This window comes from Solea senegalensis, linkage group LG10 (genome assembly GCF_019176455.1).
Source record: "Solea senegalensis isolate Sse05_10M linkage group LG10, IFAPA_SoseM_1, whole genome shotgun sequence".
Lineage (NCBI taxonomy): Eukaryota > Metazoa > Chordata > Actinopteri > Pleuronectiformes > Soleidae > Solea > Solea senegalensis.
Window position 1 is genome coordinate 22,543,812 of NC_058030.1, and position 18,256 is coordinate 22,562,067.

Genomic DNA, 18,256 nt, shown 5'->3' on the forward strand with positions numbered 1-18,256 from the left:
CAAACTTTTAATGGTGTGTGTGTGTGTGTGTTCTTGTATGTGTATGTTTGTTAGGACTAAAAACCTTAGAAACCATCATTTTGTCTGGTCCTCACAACATTAAATGACTTTTTGCTTTCAGGGGTTACTACTGGGTTTGAGTTAGGTTTAGGTTAAGGGTTAGGGTTAGGCATTTAGATGTGATGGTTAAAGTTGGGATAATGAGTGTTCTCAGTCAGAATGCAGTGTGTTTGTGTACTTGTATTTGTCATCTCTTTAGGACGTTTCCTGGTGTAAACACTGACCTTGTCAGGACCAGCAGTTCTCAAGTCTAACAAAATGCCTGTGACATTCAAGTCAACTGAGTTCATACAATGCTGATTAAGTGTATGAATTCCACACAACTCTCTCAGTGTTTCTCAGTACAGCAGTGTTTAAATCTCACGTCCCTTTTCTCAACATCGCCATGCTGCACACAGGAAGTCATTTGTCGTCGGTCAACATGGATGGAAACAACGGCAACATTAGGCAAGGTGACTGTAAACCGGTACAATAAAGAAATAGCACAAGAAGCAATACAGTAGTAAATCATACTGCTCAGTTGTCCCCGCCCCCACCCGCCCCCGTGATGCTGCTGTCAGGTCTGATAGTACTGCTTGACAGAGCTTGTTTTCAGATGGATGCAAACATACAAATGGGAGCTGTAAGGTTATATTTAAGTTAGGCTGTGTGATACTGTGTATGTGTGTGTGTGTGTGTGTGTGTTCAGGTATTACCTATGATGTGGGGACCTAGATCTGTTTACACAGTCACATCATGGGGACAAAAAAGCAAGTCCCCATAAATGATAACATTTTAAAGTGAAGACATGTTCTATGGTTAGTATTTAAGGTGAGCGTAATGAATGTAAGTCAAAGTAACGTCCTCTGAAGTCATGGAAACCAGACTGCGTGTGTGTGTGTGTTTGCCATATACCATGCATCATGTTGAGGATGAAAGACCACTGTGGCCACAGCAGTGAACGTCTTTAGCTCGACGTGCTGTATCTCTATGCAGCCAGTGCCAGATTGTTCAAACATGCCTGAACTATAGATGAGGCGTGGATGGCATCTTTATTACCCTCATCGTTACCACATGATAGACCAGAGTGAGACGGTGATGGCGGTTGCATGAAATAGAAAAAGAGAAATCTCTTCTCTTCCCTTCACTGTACATGTTTGAGTCAGTTTGTGTGAAGGACAGATGAGGGTGAATTCTGCATGCCTCACCTCAACACACGCATTTAAAACATCACTCACTCACTCTCCTTTTCTGTCTCTCCTCACTCAATAAAAAGCGCTGTTGTTATTCAGAGTGGTAAACATGTGTTAAGGAAAGAGAGAGAGAGAGAGAAAGAGAGGAGGGGGGTGAATGGCTAAGTTTTCTTTTTATCCAATAAAAATGTCTCCTTGTCAGATCGATTGTTGTTGCTAGGAGACTGAAGCATCCTTTGGCAAAGGGGCTACAGCTCTCCACGTCTGTTGTTTCCCTTTCCACCGCCCCCCTCTCTCTCTCTCTTTCTCTCTCACTCTCTCTCTCTGTCACACACACACACACCCATCCTCTCCCTCTCTCCCCCTCTCTCTCTCTCACTCAGTGCGACTCCTCCGAGTAATCAGGAGTAAGTCAAACTTCTTGCAGTTGAGGATTTGTGCGCACGCACTGAAGGATCCAGGTGGTGCAGGTAGGTGCTGATCCTCATCCATCACATCATTCTTATACAGTTTCTCTGATCCATGTGTTGTTGCAGTATTAGGGAGCCAGTGCATGCTGTGTGTGTGTGGGGAATTATCAGTCTGGGACCGTTCAAGGAGGGAGCATCAGCCAGTCCTACGGTGCTGCTGAGAGCTTTTTTTTTTCCTGCTTTGAACTTTGCGCAGGATTTTTAAAAAACACCCACTTACTTGTGCTGCAGAAGCAGCAGCAGCAGCAGCAGCAGCAGCAGCAGCTCCTTCATGCGCCGCCTGTTTATTCTCATGCAGCTTCAGATCGCGGGGTGGTGATGATAAAAAAAAATCATTCATCCCTGGTTGCTATAATAATCTCTGCAGCAGAGCAGAGGTATGGTGATGAGGAGGAGGAGGAGGATGAAGATGTACAAGGTGAAACAAAGAGTAGTATCTGCAGTTGGTTTCAGTGGAGAAGTTATTTATGTGTGTGTGTGTGCATGAAAGAGATGATGGGTGGGCAGTGAGTGTCTCTGCAAACACAGACACAGGTGGATGTGACTCTGACAGCAGCAGTCTGTCAATTCTCACTGTGGGATTTTTTCTTTTCTTGGGGGGACGACTGTGATCAGGTCTTAACAGCCACGAGAGCATGGAGCTGCTTTCAGACCGTGAGCGAGTCCTGATGCACCAGAGAGAAGAAACTTGAAGTTTGTTCACAGAAGAGAAGATAAAGAAAAAAACATACATTTACGACGGATGTTCTATTGAAATTAGATAGAAAAGCGATGAAAGGCTCGTGCTGTGTTCATTCATTCATTCATTCATTCATTCAACAGTGGGTGTAGTGTGGTTTCTCTTTATTTCACAGTCAATTTATTATTTTATTTACTACACAATGGTGTTAGTATAACGCACAATAGTGTCCATCCCATTTAAAAAGTGACATACTTTGAACATTAACAGTGTTAACAGCATGTTACAGAATGTGACAATAACATGTCGTCATTTGTGTTGTTGTTGTTGTTCACATAAATACTTGCTATGACAGCCGTATTAACACCAGCACCACCAGGTGGAATTTAAATAAGTTTAAATTAACTCCTATTCTTTATCTAGAAAACAAGCATTTACACTGAGGTGGGCTGGAGAGTGGCTCTTCCAGTACATCACTAAAACACTGCATAACAACAATAATAATAATAATAATAATAATAATAATGACTGAAATGACATTTATAATCAGATATTTATGTATGTTTTTCAAAGTTTTGACATTTTCCTTTATGGTTTGCCTCTGAATTCCGCTGCATTTATTCCATGTGCTGTATGTGTTTATTTTGGGGGAAACTTTGATTCCCGCCTTATTATTATTATCATCATTATTATTATAATAATAATTATTAGCATTATTATTATTATCGTTATTATTATTATTTGTGCATATGTGCATCATTTAGTGCTTGGATGGACTGGAAGGTCAAATACGAGTTCTAGGAGGGGATGATCATTTTGATGACCTTGTTAAAATATGTGTGTGTGTGTGTTCTTGGACATGCGTCTTTGTGAGGACGTATAAACCATGAGGACATTTTGTCTGCTCCTCACAACTTTTAAAGTGAAGCGGGTAAAGATCTGGTTTCGGGGTCAGAGTTAGAGTTGCGTTTAGGTTCATTAATCGTTTGGGTGTCCTCAGTAAGAATGCTACGTGAGAATGTGTGTGTGTTTGTGTGTGTTTTCTTGTATTTCTTATCTCTTTAGGTCCTTAGACACTGACCTTGTCAGGACCAAAACCTGGTCCCAATGAGGCAGAACCTATTCTTTGAGGAACAGGTTAAAGTTTAAAGCTAAGATTTGAATTGTGGTTCAGTTAAGGTTTGGGTTAGGCATGAGGTTCGGTATAACGCTCCGTTTAGGCTGTGAATTCGAAGTGCAGTGTCCTAAGAAGAGTAGCTGCACAAATGCCTGTGTGTGTGCGTGCGTGTGCGTGCGTGCGTGAGAGAGAGAGGGAGAGCATGTGTGTTTGGAAAATGTGCTGTATGAGCGCGTCTGGGGACAATGGTCCGTCAGTGGCCTTGGTTTTTTTTTTTCTTTCAGCATTTCTGCTTGTGTTTGTGCATAAGTGGAGAAATGGCCTTGTAGCTTCCACAGAGCAGATCTGTGAACTGGCAGAGGAGGAGGAGAGATGTTTGGACACGTGTGTGACAGATTTTAGATGCACAATGTATAATGTATAATGTGGGTTGACGGTTTTCCCGATAGTTCAATGTCTTATTGACTTTATGTTGTGAAAAGTGAAATCTCAGGCACAGCGGAAACGAAGGGGAAAGTGAATTCTGAGGTAACGGGATAAAAACAAATAAACCTATGTAAAGTCTCCTTCCTATTTGGTGTTGTTGTTGGCAGTTGGCATCCATAATGTTGCATTACTGTCGCCTTCTTCTCTTTTTTCTTTCTCTTCTTTCCTTTCTTCTTCCACCTGAATCCTCGCCTCATCTGTAAAAGTCAGTGTCTATGTAACAGCCGTACATTTCTGTGCAAGAAAGATCTGCCGGCAAAAAATATTAAAGTCATACTGTGCCCCAAACCTCAATCTCAAGCAAACACTCAGTCCACATGAGCTTGAAATGTAGTTGTAAAAAGCTGTGGTCAGCTAGAATTCACATTCAGTTGCAGTTAAATCTAATACAGAACTGTTTCCAAAGGGTAAACACAAAAAACCTCCAATGATTTCCAACCGTCCAACATGTCCTGTAAGACACACCTGCACGTGTATATGATGTCCCTTTATGCAGCAACATACAGCACAACTGGAAAAAAGAAAATGACAGACAAAAACATTTGACAAAAAAAAAGGATTTCAATTAAAAATCAATTAAGTTAGTTACACCTTTTTTTCAGTGTAAAATGCTGAGATTCTCAGAAAAAAAGGCAAATTATGCCGGCGAATATTGGTTTACTGAAAATATTGGAAGTATTTTAACACCATGAAAGAAAAGCCCATTTATCTAATCTAATCTAATCTAATCTAATCTTACATGAACCTGTCTTGTAATTAATGGCACAATTACCCTATTGTGACAAAATAATATAGAGCTTAACTTGGTTACAACTAAATGTATAATGTTTGTAAGTTACACAACGTTCTTATTTTAGTTTGAATGAACTTTATTCATTTAAGTGTCACAAACGGCACATTACCACTTTTTTTTTATCTCCGTTACCAATATCACAATATCAGAAGTTTTACTCACTATGAAGCTGTTAACAACATTTTGTGCTAAACATTTCAAGCTATTTTCCATTTTTATGTGTGATTTTGACCAGTTTCGGCCCAATACCAATACTGAGTATCCTAACAGCTCATGAATACAATATATTCTTGAAACGTGACAGATTATAGATCTCAACTTGTAACGTTAAGTCAATAATTATCTTCAAGATTCTTTCACAGTTTGCTATGCCAATCAAAACTGAAGCAACTTCTTTTTTTATCATTTTTGGGAAATTTTAAATGGGTTTAGGATATTTTTCTACATGAATCGATTGATCATTTTTAAGTGATAATAACTTGTTGGTGACATATCAAATACTTTGTCTGAAGTTATTGTGTTACTAAGAAACAGGAAATGAGAGCAGTGACGCCAGGCATGTAGTTTATGTTACGAGTTCATTGTGAAACTGTGGGGACAGAGGAGACAACAGATAGTTGGCAGAGTGGGGCTAAAATAAGCACTGCTAGCATCAGCAGCTTTACATACCTGTGCTGAATGTGGTGTTACAGCGCCGCTTGAACATGCTGATTTTTACAAGATGTCATCCGTCCCATTCTGCACACTGCTGGTTTACAACATCCAGGCATTTGCACCACACCAGGAGAGGGGGGAAATGCCATCTGCTGGGGCTGTAACCCCTTCAAGTGGCGGGTGGCTGTGTGGAGCGTCTCTGATGTAACAGTGAAGCAGCGTTGTACATTAATTAAGTGAGAACAGTTAGTTTAATGTGCTGTCATCAGTGCAGTCATACTGGTCATGCTGTGCAGGGCTGTCTGCCACTGGGGTGACTGAAGTGAGAAATGTATAAACTCAACAAACTCTGTCTTCAAAGCAGAACTAAGCATGAAGTTTACCCTCATTTAACAGCTTCAGAGACATTGTTTTTGTTGCAGGGAGATTCAGGGCTGTCTCCAATCCCGATCCTCAGAATCAGGAGGTCTCACAAAGTCTCGGGTCCTGTGAGAAAGACCGAGGCAGCAATAGTGTTATTATAGATATTCCTCATGGCAGAGTCAGCAATAAAAAGCAGACAAAACCATTGTTGGAGAGAGCGAGGGAGGAAGAGGAAACGACTGTCTGACCGAGGGAGGGGCCACACACGAGTAAACTTTGGAGCAGGTTTTTTTGAATGGCGTAAATTGAAAACCAGCTCCACAGCTTGAAAATAGATGCACATGGCCAGGAGGGGGGGGGCGGAGCGGTCGATGATTGGATGGATGGATCTTTACGGCCTGTAGGGGGAGCTCTGTAGAGAAGATTACCAGACTTGCAAAGTTCTGCTTTAATCTCTAACATTTTGGGATGCGAATATAAATAAATCAGGTTTCATGAGCTCTTTTCACAAGTTGAAAGCAAACCTTAGTTTATTACACCTTTTACACCGTGTATATTTAAGTATACCATGATGCTATTTCTAAAGGAGTGGGTCCACATCTGGAAAGTTTGGGAAACACTGATGTATGAGATACACAGGCAAAAAGGAAATTAACATCACATTAAACACAATTCTGTGAAAAGTGACACAGATGACATAACAGTGAACAACGTTTTGTTCTTTTCTTTTCTCTTTTTTTCTCTCAGTTTTTTCTCCCTGGTTTCATGTGCTCATCAGTGCTGAAGACAATGGGATGGAAACATCTAATCTCAGTGAAGTCAAGAGGCAACTAACCCATCAGTAGAACAGGTATGTAACTTCAAATCTAGTGTTAATCCTTCAGATTGGCTGCTGTGTGTCAAGATAGTTCTCCAAAGTTCTGTCCTTGGCCAGATCTTATTTATTATTTATCACAGCAACGTGTTTGTTGTAAAAAAAAGTGTTTCCTCTATATGCAGATGACATAGTGCTTAGCTGTAATATCCCTCTGCTTGTTTAGCCTTTATAACATTACTCAGGTGCAAATAATCATTATAATAGTTAGTTCAATAATATTAGCATTAGCATAGACTAGCAATGTAAATTACATTGAGCTGCAGCCCTTCTGTATGTTTCCTTTATATGCAGATGACACAGTTCTTAGCTATAGCTAAATATCCCTCTTCTTATTTAACCTTTTTAACATGAAATGTATCAGCCATAACAGTTGAAGACAGCATCTTTCTGTGTCTTTCTGCAATCAAATTAGTCACCAGTGCTTGTTGGGGCCGTTTTAATAAAGCTATAGCTCCTCCTAGTAGCTGCCACAAGCCACAGAGTTACAGTTGCTACTGCGCTGTGATTACTAACTTTACTGACATGCAATTGATGCATTTCTTTTTGCTTTCGGTCAAACTCCAACCTGTTGGCCGTCGTCTCACTTTACTAGCTCAGTGTAACGTTCCCTCCATCTGTCTTGATAAGATATTCACTGTCTGTGTGCAGTGTGGGAACATCACTGTGCGACAGAAGATCTAAACACTGCTATACTGAGAGCAGTACTCATTTTCCACTTGTTTATCCTCCACATGAGGGTAACGGGTCACATAGAGCAACCGTATGGAGACAAACAACCATTCACTCTCAAATTCACAATTTGTAAAGATAAAAAAACAATTTAGAGTGTCCAATTAACCTCTGCATGTCTCTGGACTGTGGGAGGAAACTGGAGAACCCAGAGAAAACCTACAAGCACCAGTGCTAGCCACTACTCCGTCATGTGGCCCGCAACGGACATTTGTTTATATTCAACTAACTTAAATTGTGAAATATAACAAATATAACAAGATTAATAATTAGATTAAGTCATGGTTTCTCCACTCTTTGTGTTTCTCATACTGTTTTGCTTTTGTGAAGAAACCACAAAAGCAAAATCACTGCTGCGTCTCACAGTTCAGACACAATCACACACAAGCTCTTATTTATACAGTATCATTTAATCCCATCCAACTTTATTTATAAAGCACTTACACAACAACAGCTGAAACAAAGTGCTGTACGTCAGGGATGAAAAAAATCTAAAAACATAAGACCTAAAAACAAACAATAAAACAATAAAATAATGTCTACAAAAATCTAAAAACATAAGACCTAAAAACAAACAACAAAACAATAAAATAATGTCTATAAAAATATAAAAACATAAGACCTAAAAACAAACAATAAAATAATGTCTACAAAAATATAAAAACATAAGACCTAAAAACAAACAACAAAACAATAAAATAATGTCTATAAAAATATAAAAACATAAGACCTAAAAACAAACAACAAAACAATAAAACAATGTCTACAAAAATATAAAAACATAAGACCTAAAAACAAACAATAAAACAATAAAATAATGTCTATAAAAATATAAAAACTACACAAGTAAAAAAATAAAAACTGATCAAATCAACATCTCATAGTGGGTCAATAGCCAAAGAGTTAAAGTGGGTTTTAAGATACATTTTATTGACATAATGCATTCCCTAGTCCCTTACCCTAACCTTAACCATCACAACTATGTGCCTAACCTTAACCCAATTCTAACATAAAACCAGGTCTAAACCCTGAAAAAGCCCTTTAAGGTTGTGGGGCCCTGACAAAATGTCCCCACAAATATTATTTTTTTAACATTTCTTTGACCTCACAAAGACATAAATACAAGGACTCTCACATACACACAGGTTTGCCCAGCCATTCTTCATAGGACTCCACACTGACTTCCATTCATTTGGACAGCCTAAACAAAGCATTAACCTTAACCTCAACCATAACCGGTTAATGCCTAACCCTTAACCACAATATAAATCTTAGCACTAAACTTAACCAGTTCCTCAGAAAGCTATGTTCTACCTCATTAGGACCAGGTTTTGGTCTCCATGAGGACTACTGGTCCCGACAAGGTCAGTGTTTATGAAAAGGTCCTAGAGGGGCAACAAATACACACACAGACAGACAGACAAGTCTTTTCCTTCACTACATGCACAGACACCGACACATACGAACACTCGGGTGATGAGTTGGTGAAAGGGCAGTGGGATGTACAGCTGTGATGGTTTGTCTCAGAGAAAGATCAGACCCTTCAATAAATGATGAGCTTGAGGAAGGAAGCAGTGAAAGAGAGAGGGAGGGAGGGAGGGAGCTGGCTTAGTGATCATAGCAGCGGCCACTTGTAACAAAAGGTGACTGCCTCACACACGCGGTGCGTTGCAAACAGGGCACCACTTCCTAAATGTCGGGTGCCAGAAAGAAAAGAACAAAACGAGTTGTGACATACAGTGGGACGTGGGTCACGGTTGTTTCTTTGCTTTGTTTTCACTTGCATTCGTGTTATAATGAGCGATTTTACACCAAACAAGTTTGTGTATTCAGTCACAGTGCTTCAGGCTCAATGCACATCACTAAACCAGCGAATACAGTAAGTACAGATGGATGGGGGCGGAGTCTATATTCTCTATATTCTATATTCTTCCACGCAACTATGTCAAAAGCCAGTACAGTGTCACATGTCAAATCCTTTCATGATTCATTCTCATGAATGAATTTGTTTACTTTTGGTATAGCAGGACCACCACACACACACACACACACACACACACACACACACACACATGGGATTATATGATATAAGACAAATAAATGCTTCCAGCGGTTGATGTTCACGTTAGGAAGACAAACAAATCATCGCTGCATACCACATATGTTCTGAATCATGAGGGGGGAGCAACATACACATTTCACATAAACACAGTATTTTTTACTGTGTAAAACAACACAGTTCCCATGCTTTTCCAACAGCTTAGAAGCAAGTAGGCTCATTGTACTCCTATTGTTATTATTATTATTATTATAAATATTATTTTTATTGTGAACTAATAACTATATTATTTTACTTGTTCAAATTTTGCAGGGTAAAATAAATACTACATTTTCAATTAAATAAAAAGTGCAAAACAAAATAAACAAATAAAACAGAAGCTTTGTAAACATACGTTTTGTCATCGTAACACTGACAATGCTTTATGGCGATGTTTCCCAAACTAAAAAAAGGAAGAGGAGGATGATGAGAGAGCAAATCTAACGGTGTTACTTTGAGCTCCATATTTTCTCGGGTTGTACTTGAAAAAGTTAGAGAACCACTGATAAGAATTTTAAAGCTATGAAAACGATGAATGGTTGAGCTGTCACAGCAGCTGACAGAGCTGAGGAGCGTGGCTACACAACTGTAACCTGAAAATGTTGCTCGGTTTGTTAAGTTTAGTCAAACAAAAGTATAAATCATGCTTTTACACTGCAGACTTTACACAGCTTCAAATCCAGGGAACACTGCAGTTAACTTTCTCCACATATGACCACCAACAACTCAGTATTGTGTTAACTCAAAAAGTCCTGGCTGTCTGATGTGTAGTTATGTGGTGATTACACTCTATTATTCTCCACCCGTTCATTATAACGTTCTCACGCGCTGACCGCGGCGAAGACAGACTGATGGATGGACACACTGATGGATTAAGTAGGATGCAGCAGCGTGGTAAAAGGTTGACTGATGCTCCTCGATGACTCCCAGGGCCATTACATGACAGTTAAGTTGATGGATGTCATCCACAGAGGGGTAATTCTGCTTCTGACAGGCCCGACGCCTTCACCAGTGATAAAATGCAGATTGATTCATTCATACATTTCCCCACAGCTCTGCTCTGCTCTGTTTTTAGACTGAAGAGTCATTTTTAATCACCCTGTGTGTTGTGGACCACCAATAGACTGATACGTGTACATTCTACAGCTGCATCCAACAATTGTTTGAATAATCCCTTAGCCCAGTACTTAGCCCACCTGGTGGCTCGTAGAAATATTGCAGGTGGACTGTATTAAAATAAATGGACAGAAATGGGCCAAGATCCTCTGTAGTGGCATAGGGACATATATCTATCTATCTCTCTCTCTCTCTATATATATATATATATACATACATATATAAATATACATATATACAACTGTTAATATAACAGCTAACATTTAGCTTTAATTGCCAGTGAAAAGGAAGATTCATTCTAATCATACATTTCATGAGCACAACTTCCTTTCTTTTTTAAATTTTGGCCAGTTTTTTCTAGTTCCATTTACAAGCTGGTTTTAAGAACCCTCGCCAAGCAAAATGTTTCATTGCCATTTATTGTTTTCTTCAAACAGGAAAATATGAATTAATTTAACAATATTTGGCTTGTTTCTCGTAGGGCTGTTTTTGCAGTGCACTGTTGCCTTACTGCAGACAGACCCCGGTACACGACCCGGTCTGACCGAGGACCTTCCTGTTTGGAGTTTGCATGTTCTCTCTTTGTGTTTCCTCTTACAGTCCAAAAACATGCAGGTTAATTGGACACTGTAAATTGACCATGGGTGTGAGTGTGAGAGTGAGTGGTTGTTTCGTCTTGTCGTGTGTGTTGGCACTGCGATGGACTGGTGACCCGTCCAGTGTCTGACTCCGCCTTTCGCCCTGTGTCAGCTGGGATTGGTTCCTGCCCCTCATGACCCTCATGTGCAGGATAAAGCGGTGGATAATGAATGAATGAATGAATGAATGTACTGTATACACCCTACACTTCATTTGAATTAATCTTGGGTAAACTCAACAAGGAGACGTAAACAAAGCTCAAGATTAATAATTTTATTTAAAGTAAAATCAACTTGTCGCATTTTACAGTGTAGCTATGCAGACCTAACCTTCAGGTATTTTCAGATATTTTCTATTTCCATCTAGTTTCTCAGAGCCCAAAGTGAAACCTTGTGATCATGTTTGGTGCAAACAGAAGTCCGAAACCCAAATTCAGTTCATACTGTGTTATAAAACAGAATCGGCTTCAATAAAGAGCATACTCCAGATGCTGAAACAAATCATTTTGGATGATTTAGCGTGGAATGAGCAGTAAAATTGAAAATAAATCAAAATCTTTGATACATTTTTGTGGTAATTTAAAGAACTTACACAGTACATTGATCGTCGTCATTCTCTGTGGTCTCACTGTTGTACGGTGTAAATACCTTGTCAATGCTGAGCACTCCCACTGTGGGGCTCAAAGGTTAAAAGCTCCTTTAATGGAGTAAGCTTCGGAGTAGCCACTGAACACCAGAGCACTAAAAACAGAAAGCCACCTCCTTTTGAAAGGATTAATCCAATTTCTCCGTATAACTATTCGAATGTATTGATTGTCTCCTCCACTGCAGCATGAGGGCAACACTCTGGAACGGCACTTCTCTTGTTAAGCAAATATCAATAGCTGTACAGTTGAATCTTTTTCAATCTCAGCTGTGTTTTAGATTCAGGAAATCAATTTCTATGTTGCCAACGTGCAGCTTTTAACCTTTGAACCTAATGCAGGTCGTGAAATGGACTGAGGAATCGATACGGCGTAGGCCTGGTTTCTATCTGACTGTGTGAATGAAATGTCAATAGTCATCCGAGATCAGGGTAGCTGCTTATTGATTTTTGATTGGTTAGGGGTGATAAACTGTGGTTTGACCCATGTTATCCACCGTCACCGTTCCAGAGAGCGCGCGGTTTGTTTTCACTTGACGAGGCGCATTATTTCAGAGACGTGATTTAATCAAATGACTTGCTGTTGGAAAAGAAAAAAGGCAGTTTTTATTATACTGGATGTTTTCATAAAAGCAGAGAGGAGTGTGCATCATTTGGCTGTTGTATTTTTTATATGGAGTATATTTTTGTCCTACTTGTGGAGTCCTCTTTCTCTCCTGCCTAAAATGCATTTTGTCAATAATTAATGGTCACAACCCATCGCACTTGTCAGACTGTTTGGGACACCGTGTCTGCACACACATAAACAGCCGCATCCATACAACCGCACTACTCTGTTTTCATTTAAAAAAAATTAATATTATCATGGTGTTTTAGAGCCCAAAAAACAATACAGCATTGCAAGCTCAGGCTGTATTTTACAAATAAATTGTATACAAGTGGACTTGGTTTGCCTGTTGAAGCTATCCAGGAAGTAAGGGTAGTGTAATTGGCGACTCCACTGGTTGAAAAAATAACTCCTGTTGAATGAAAGTCTATGGGAAAAAAATTAGCTTCCACTTCCCACTTGATTTATACCATCAGTAAACATGTTCTAGAGCAGTTCATTGTCTCAATCGCTAGTTTCAAGTCTTCTGAAATAGAATATAATGTCATCCGTGTAGAGAAAACAGGTGATTTTTGGATTGTAAAACGTCAGTGTGGCCAAATCTGGGATTTCAAGGCTTCACAATGGGAGTTCAGTCTGTGCGGGCAACAACGGAGACGTTTGGAGAAGATGCTGCAGTACCCACGTGTGCTTTCTGATTGGTTCCTTTCAGCCACAACTCAGCAAAAACTCCGTTATATTCAGTTTCATAACATAGCGGGCGACAGTGGCTCAGTGGAAGAGCGAGTCTACATCCTGACAGCTGTGCCAGCAGCATGTGCTGTGAGAGTGAATGAGTGTGAATGGATATACTCATTTGGACCAAATACAGAAAATAACAGAATTCCTCGTTCTTACTTTTTCACAATCGTCGTTTTTCTTTAATTGAACTTTGTGAAACCAATCGAAGAACTTCAGAGGAGAACAATCTAATGTGACCAGTATACCTGACTGGTCAGGTGATATGGACGCGGGTTACTTCTGAAGCTGAGCTTGAAACTGAAGGCACCACTTTTAAATCAAAACAAAGTAGTTTGACTGTAGCCAAAAACACATGGACGTAGTTGTGTGTATTAATGAGTTGCACTGTACTTACTGGCATGAATCTCCAGAATAGAGGGAAGAAGGCGAGAGAGATGATCACCACACAGCTATTGGCTGAATTAAGCGATAAACCTCAGACTGTGTGCATTTCTAATTAAGGGCTCTCTCTGCTGTTCTGTATTAAGTAAGCATCTGACAGCTCGCCTCCTCCCATTGCTCTTTCCTTTCACTAAAACGACACAAAAGAACTCACACATTCACATACACATGTATCTTCATACGGTGAGAGCCGGTGATGCAGCTGTGCCTCTGTGAGGTGCACAATAGACAGATAAACAAGCACACGCACACACACACACACACACGCAAGTGTGTGGCTCTCAGTGAACGCGGTCCATCGACCCTGCACGGCTGCTCTCAGCTGGATACGTGTCATCCACAGCAGCCCTGCCTGTTAGAGGGAAGAGCAAGGGCTGTGGAGGGTGCAGGGGAGGAGGAAGTAAATAGGGAGGTTGGAAGACCAGTGAGGAGAGGGAGAGGAGAAGGATGCAGAGGTGATGCCATGCATGGAGGAAAAAGAAGATGAAACAGGAGAGTGTGCCGGTGCGTATGCTGACTGCGCCTACTGACTTCAGATTTGTGCAGAGGTCAGAGGTGAAACAGGGATGTCTGTCAGGTGTGGCAGTGCATCATAGCCTCCAGTGAGAAGGGTCAGTGGTCAGACTCTATCCGACCTCCTTTTTGTCTTTCGATTGACAGTCAGCTCATGAACTCCTTGTTCTCCATTTCTTTTTATTAGGTGTCTGTGGTGATGTTGCCATGTGCCGGCTGCCATCTGCTTCAACACTCATTTATTCAGGTTAGTCATGATGTATACTGTTTATGTGTTAAGTGAATGTTCTGTATATATATGTAAATGTAATGCTGAAGGAATTATGTACATGATCGGGGAATAATTTGACATTTTTGGAGAAACACTTATTTACTTTCCTGTCAAGAGCTGGGGAGGATCGATACCACTCTCTTACCATTAATTAGTTTAGCACAGTTGACACTGGAAATAACATCTGAAAGTAACAAAGTCCACCTACCAGTATTTTGAAAGTTCTTTTATTTTGAAAAAACAAAGTTATAATGTTACATTACTGTGTCTTCCTCTTTGCGTACCTTAAAGGTCTATGATGTAACATGCCTGGCTAATGCCAGACTGCATGTCAATCTCATTTCAGATTCAGAGTGAGTCTGGAAAGGGTGTAGTCACCTCCCATGACCAACTGAGGTACATCAAAATGCCTCTGTACACAACTGGATAGACCGACAACCAATCAGACCAATGGTACAGATGACTGGTGGAAAACGTGTCCACAAACATGCTTGTTGTGGTTAGTGGGAGCGACAGTTATCTAGTAATGGCATCTAACAAATGCTGTGGAGCAAGTCGCTTAAAACTGAAGCAATGGCCGAATCGAAAGACAGCTGCTCTTCTGTGGTCGCAATGTTGGATGTATACAAAAGCTGCTAGATGTTGTGTTTGCGTTTCTAGGGGGAAAAAAACGTTTGTGATGTTTCTGCAGAGCAAAATCAAATCACTGGTAGATTTGAGTTTAACCATATATACTATATACTAGCTATATACTACCCTTTAGTCTGTTTGTGTATTTGCTTTAAAATAAAAAAAAGGTTTGGATTTCGTAGCCTTGAGCATGTATTTAAAACCAGAGGTGGCGTCAATCAGAAGACTATTTGAAATCCTGAGCAAAATAAAACGTCACAGCAGATCAGTGGCTTCTACCTCACTTGTGTTGACTCTGATTGGCTGCATCGTTACCGGCACGTTATCCAGTTAGTGTTACCATGAGTAGTAGTAGTGTCAACCGTAGACACCATAGGCTAGTTAGCGGTTGTATGCAGTATAATGTTGTCAAAATAAAGTAAGCAAAGCTGCTTATTTAATTTTAGTTTTTAAAGAAGCACGGCGTGAAGAAGTAGGTGTAGGCGCAGATGACGAGCAGGTGGAAACTGTCATATCTGCTGTCATACTGGCAAGTTCACCCACAGCTGCCGGTAATTCACAGCAGCAGCAATACAAAGGCAAGTCGGTTAAGTCGGTGGAAAAATAAAAGGCTACAGCAGCAGAGGTAGTGTATTTATTATAGTGTGTTGTGTTATAGGTGGCAGGGTTGCGCAGCAACCTGATCCTCAAGACCTGCCATCTAAAAATGAGCCTGCCACACAGCCCACCCTCTGATTCTTCACTTCTTCATGTATAGTCTAATTCTGCTTAGGGTTTTTTTTGCGGTGCTGTTTCAGCAACTTTGTCAAATTGTTTTGCTGCCCTTTAATGACATTATCTACATGACATTACATTAACCCCGCTGATCTGGGGTTAAATAAATTGAGAAAGACAGACTCTTCTTCTTTGCTTTTGTGTAGTGTGGTGAGCGTTAAAGAGAAAAACTGTTGAGTTAGGCTGAGGTCAAGGTCTCTGTCCATTTCAGCACCATGGACAGCGAGTGACACTGTCCACAAAGCAGAGACGCACAGAGACACCTATTTCATGCACACGGTGAGTGCTGGGTCCACGCTGCTGTGCGTGGATTGGAAGTATTCCAGGGCCTTAAAATTTTGACCCAGCCAATGATCTCAAGGTCCACCCAAGATCTCAATCCTGGCGCCTTCAAAGTTTTTCTTCTCCTTTGGTTGAGACAACTTTCAGAGGGGTACCAAGGCTTTCTTGGTAGCAACAATCAGCAATTCTGACACTTAGCAGAAGTTAGCTGCTCTCTGCTGGCATCCATAGGGTTCCCGTGGTCCTTGAAATTCTTAAAGGTTTGTGAATTTGAATTTGAAGTTTTTGAAAATCACTTAGACATTGGTAATTGAAAATGCTTGAATTTTGAGCAAGAAAGTTTTCACATTCACACCTACGGTCAATTAAGATTGTCCTGTTAATCTCTGCATGTTTTTGGACTGTGGGAGGAAACACGGGGAGAACATTAGAAAGGCCGGACCGGGTTACGAACCTGGGCCTTTTTGCTGTAAGGCTACAGTTTTAGCCACTACCCTGCCATGTGTCTCCAAGGTCATTTGATGTGCATATCTTATATAAATCACCTTCAAACTAGTATATTGTGAACATATTGAAGGTACAACAAGCAATTTATTTTTTACAGTGAGTTGTTTTGCTTGCACAGCCACTCTTGCGTCAGGAAGCCAAGTTTGGGCACTTTCCAAGAGGTTATAATGAAGCCAGCAATCTCCCTGAGAACAGTGTGAAAATGCTGCGAGATATTATTTAGGAAATTGACTTCAAGAGCTGCCAATTATATAAAAGCATACTGTTCAAGTAAGTCCTCGAGCTGAAGAGTTTTTAGAGTCTCAGCTCCATAAACACACACACACAGGGATTACTTTCACTTGCACACGCACACACACAGAGACACAACCACCGCTTTGTTGTCGTTGTTGTCGTGTTGATTGCTTCTCAACAGCATATTGGCCTGTAATAATTATGGAAGGTTGTTTCCAAAAACTCCATCTAATTCAGCCAAATGAAAGCAAATGTTCTCTACTTTCGTGGACACACACGTTGTAAAAAACACGGGGATCCAAAATTAGGGATGGTACAATGTCACTTTGTCTTGTCTGATACTGATACTGATGTCAGATAAAGTCTCTGTATTTACTATCTACTGATACCGATATCAGTCTGATACAGCGATTTGAAACTGTAAAGCAGCTCACTGAACGTTTGTACTGTCACATGTTCAAAGACATAATTCTACGAGTGTGTAACACTTTTCCAGTATTTGATCGACGTGATACTGTATCGCATTAGTTCGTCGCTATACATAAAAGGCTAATTCTGGTGTAACATCGAAACACACAAGACCTTTAAAGCAAAGTCAACGGGAAGTGACTTTAAAATACTTTTTATCTACATTTTACGCAGATTCATTAGCACTCCAATTATTTTCTATTTCTAATATACATTTAACGCACATCCTAATTCTTTGTGTTTTATAATTCAGATTTCTTGGTTGAGTGAGGAAGAGAGAGAGATTAAGGGAGAGAGACGGAAGCTAAGACATAGAAATAGTCTGCTTTTAGGTCAACCCCTTAGGGAAACTGTGGTGTGTGTGTGTGTGTGTACATATGTGCCATATTATAGAGTAGAGGGGTAAAGGTATGGCAGCTGCCTGCAGAAAAATCTGAGCTTCCTGAGGGAAGCTTTCATCCTCCTACCTGCCCACCAAAGATGAGTCTCTCTCTCTCCCTCCCTCTCTCTCTCACACACACATACACACACACACACACACACAAATCAGGCCAGTGATGCCAGCAATCAACACAAACTTCACCATTGTCCTGCTCCTTGGTCGAGATTGATCTTCATAATCAAAATGTCAACCTCCAGCTTGTGTCTTATCTCCCCTGAGTACACAAGAAATTGCAAGGGAGACATGAGCGAATTTATAAGAAAGTCATTTCCTCCTTAAAGCTTTTTACTGCCTTTGCTTTGGTGAAGAAAAAAAAAAAAAAAAGGCTTAAAATATAGACACGCACTAAAAAAGTGACTCTTTTATATACATTCTATAACAGCTTAGTCTTGGAGTCATTAGTATAGCATAAGCATAAAGTTGTGGAATTTAAGTACTGAAGCAGGGGCTG

The 18,256-nt window shown here is 40.3% G+C and overlaps 1 protein-coding gene across 2 annotated transcripts in view; it reads left to right on the forward strand.

Annotated features, from left to right (window-relative positions):
* Window positions 1–1,630: 1,630 nt before the first annotated feature.
* Window positions 1,631–18,256, forward strand: part of grm3 (glutamate receptor, metabotropic 3) — a 47,457-nt gene continuing 30,831 nt past the window's right edge. The window contains exons 1-3 of one of the 2 annotated variants that reach the window (XM_044035858.1): window positions 1,631–1,702; window positions 6,542–6,644; window positions 14,385–14,444. The gene's annotated coding sequence lies outside the window, so the exon portion shown is untranslated. The remainder of the gene's footprint in view (window positions 1,703–6,541; window positions 6,645–14,384; window positions 14,445–18,256) is intronic. The other variant, XM_044035859.1, reaches the window with a different exon arrangement.